Below are 3,987 nucleotides of genomic sequence, written 5' to 3'. Positions count from 1 at the left end.
TTTTTATTACAAAAAAATCCTCATTACCTGATTAAAAAGGAAAAGAAAGCAGTAAGAATCCTCGAACGGAAGGTGGTAGTCCCAGGATTCACGCTCGGCAAGCTACGTCTTCGAGACGGTCGTGGCGATAAGCGATTTGCATTTCTATTATCACGGGGCACGCGACTTATTCTAGATAGTATCTTCCTAGAGCTTCCTCGCGAAAGATAATGGGTGGTCAGCCAACCGTTTGCTCAGGGCATTGACAATGTCTAGCTGAAACAAAAAGTGACATTACAAAATTTAAAAAAAGGAAACAATTAAAAATACCAATGAAATGAATTTTTGAGTCCTTCATGAAATAAAAAACCTTACCATGACAGATCTTCACTCTAATACTGTTGAAAAATTGGGAAAATTCGATTTATTATATTTTTTTTTTGATTACCAATGATTTGATGCTAAAAAAAATACAGGTAAAATTTTTTGCCACGTTACTTTAATTTTTAAGTTTCATAAATCAGAAAAAAACTTTAATCTGCATTGTAAAATAAATCTTAACTATACCCCTCTACTCTTAGAAAATATTATAGTCTATCTGCCACAACGTGCCAACTTGAAAGTTATACAGAGTGTCCCAAAATTAATGCAATAAAATTTGGTCATATATTCCTAAGACAAATTTAGGGGACCCAGTGGTCCCCTCTTTCGGAGTTACAGCCCCTTGAAATCCGCCCCTAAGAATAATCAATTTTTTATTTCTCAGAACCCTGTTGTACGAGAATCACTAAATTTGGTACATGACGATACGAGACAATTTTTCGTGGACCCTCTTGTCTTTGAAGCCAAAAAAATTTGGTCGAATATTTAAATTTCTTAAAAATTATTAGTCCGTTAGAAATTCATTAAATTTAGAAACTTTTTTGTGACTCGATACTTTTTTTAATGTTTTCGAGAAAAATGTCAAAATGTGATCTAATGCATATCATGATTCACAATTTTCCTCAAAAGCATTATTGCGTTTTACGAAAAAAATATCAAGACAAAAAAGTTTCTAAATTCAATGGCTTTCTAGCTAATCAATAATTTTTAAGAAATTCAAATTTGCGAAAAAATTTTTTTTTGGTTAGATATTAGTAAAGAAATGTTTAAGTGAATTAATTTATTTTTATAGGTTCTTATTTTAACTTTTATCTTTTTGTTAAACAACAGTGTATTTATAAATAACTGCGAATAAACACACTAAAATGGCTCATATTTTTGCGTTTCTTTAATTTATTTAATTTTATCATTGTTTTTATCGCAGCTCGAAATAATAAAATTTATTTTTGACTTTTTGAATTGCATCTATAGTTATAACATAATATTAATGTTAGATTTTAACGATAAATGGTTGAAGACCATATCATAAACCTCAATACACATACAATTTTCTTTCAATCATTTTCAACGATATTCGAACCGGATGTACATGATTTAAAAAGTTTTTTTTTATAGCAGCGTATGAATTAAAAAACTCGTTCAATTTTACCAAAGAATTGTTCATGTCGATGTCAATGACAATTCATTTATTTTGGAGAATGTCAATCAGTTGTCATTTCGACAATTTATAGATTATACATAAATATATCTTCGTTAAACTTTACTACTATTTTACAACATCATGTCATCGCCAGGACAACACCATCACCACCACCACCACCATCACCACCACTACTATGCCCCCTTCGAAGTGGTTGTCCACAACTCGCCCGAGGACTGCTGGGTGTCCCTCTTGGGGAAGGTCTTCAACATAACTCCCCTCCTCAAACAACACCAAGGAGAGAGCTGTGTGAAACCTCTGATAGCCATGGCGGGAAAGGACATCAGCCACTGGTTTGACGAGAAAACGGGGGATATCCAGCACTACATACACCCTGTGACAGGATGTCGAGTGCCTTACTGCCCCCATGGACCTATTCCGGACGTGTCGGTGGAGGTGCCCGCAACTTCTTGGAAACCTCTGGAGAGACTACCTTGGTGGTTGGACGAGAAGTGAGTATATCCATGTTTTATACTACCCAGAGCAACAATATAAGTTTCTTTCCACGAGATGATTGTATCAAACTATGAATAAATAATAATAATTGTTTTTGAATACGATTTATGTAGGGGAATGAGGGAGAATATCGACCACAAGGTAAATCAGTCTCATTCAAATCTAAAAAATTGATGCAAAGTTGCTCGTTTCAATGCTGCTACAGTCCAGGTCCAAAATANAGGTATTTGAAGAAATATTTATTTTGTAATTGCATAGATATTACTGCTTTTTCTCGTAAATTGCATTCCCGAATTGTTTCTGGATTTATTTGTCGATTTAAAACCCTAGATATGTAGGTTCACGTATTCTCTATTTGACAGCATATTATTATTTTTTCTTTGTTTATTGGGTATTTTTCCACCAGTGAAAAGAATTAAAAATGAAGGAAATACATATCAGGTTGTAAGAGTATATACAGACTGATACAAATAATTTTCGCATTTATGCCCAGAGCTACAGTCTGTACAATATTTGTTATTGAGATAGAATTGCAAGAAAAGAATAAGCCAATAGACTTCTGATATCGGAACTACTATAACAATTTACCTAGACGTGCCTGGAAATTTTCCTTCAATGTCTTTCTATCTCGAGTGTCGAATGTGGTTAATTCCAAGAAAGTAACGCAGGGGTCTTCTTGGAATTTTATCTCAACAAATATAGTACGGGCTATACCTCAGACGCAAACTTATCTGTGTCGGTCTGTACATTGTTTTATTCAGTAAATTGCGTATTAATAAAGATTGAATATAAATGAAAAATATCGAAAGCTTGGCTAGCACTTTTTTACTGAGTTAATATTTTTTATTGAAAATAAAAGAATAAAGCCGACGTTACATATGCGTTACATATATTCATGAAATATGGAATAACAAATAGGACCACATGCATATAAAAGGATTTTAAAGGATAGCTCCCGTCATGGACTAAATCTGTCGTTGATACCTCGATTGATTAGTGGACTGCCGTGGTTTTGATCAGTTAAATTACGTAAAATACCTCTGAAAATATACAAAACCTAGGGAAATATTGAAAACATGACCTGAAATAATTATTTTCAGATGTTTCTTTCAATCTCATGAGGTTTCTTTCGATCCCACGCCAATACATTACCCAACAAACTTCATACGATATTTCTTTGAATCTTTTCAGATGTTTTCAAACCATCACATTTAGTAACAAACGTGGCAACAGAGATTTCTTTCAATCCCATTATGTTTATTTCAATTCCAAGTCGATACGTTATCTAACAAACATGCAGCCGAAATTTCTTTAAATTTCAAGCCAACGCAATCACTAACAAATATGGTAGCCGAGATTTTTTCTAATGTGAAGTTTTTCCAACGCCAAGCCAACACATTCAGTAATAGCATGGCAACTGAAATACACTTCAATCTTATAAGGTTTCTTTTGACCCAAAGCCAACACATTCAGCAACAAACATGGTAGACAAGATTTCAAGCCGACACAATAGTGAACCAAGAAACAGAAACAATGAACAAGTCGCCCGTGTAGCTATTTCAATCTCAAATTAAATAATACAGGGTGAGTCAAAATTCACTCCCCAGCGGCCGGATATATATTCTAAAATAAAAAGTAAAACAAAAATGTAGAAAACTAAAATCTCGAAAGCGGAGCCGTTTTCGGAAAATTTTGTAAAGAAAAATTCAAATTTATAATTTTTTTGTTTAATATTAACACCATTAAAATCCATTTAAATCCATACAAAATAAGAAATAGCAAAAACGAAGATCCTTCTGACTTTGGCTAACCTTTAAAAACATTACCATTTTTGTTAATACACTTCTGCAATATGTGGTAGAATCTCCTGACAACAGAACAGAAATTAGCTTAATTTATTTCCGCTATTGCTTCATGAATCCTGCCAATAACATCATCCTCGCCAACAGGCACAGTAAAATAAACCTTTT

The 3,987-nt window shown here is 33.3% G+C and overlaps 1 pseudogene; it reads left to right on the top strand.

The window, feature by feature from the left end:
- The first annotated feature begins 1,642 nt into the window (after positions 1 to 1,642).
- LOC111693006 lies at positions 1,643 to 2,013 on the top strand (annotated as a pseudogene).
- The last annotated feature ends 1,974 nt before the right edge of the window (positions 2,014 to 3,987 follow it).

The sequence above is a fragment of the Anoplophora glabripennis genome, unplaced genomic scaffold (genome assembly GCF_000390285.2).
Source record: "Anoplophora glabripennis isolate ALB-LARVAE unplaced genomic scaffold, Agla_2.0 scaffold6371, whole genome shotgun sequence".
NCBI classification, from domain to species: domain Eukaryota; kingdom Metazoa; phylum Arthropoda; class Insecta; order Coleoptera; family Cerambycidae; genus Anoplophora; species Anoplophora glabripennis.
Note: the sequence above shows the minus strand (reverse complement) of the source record. Positions and strands in the feature narration are given on the sequence as shown.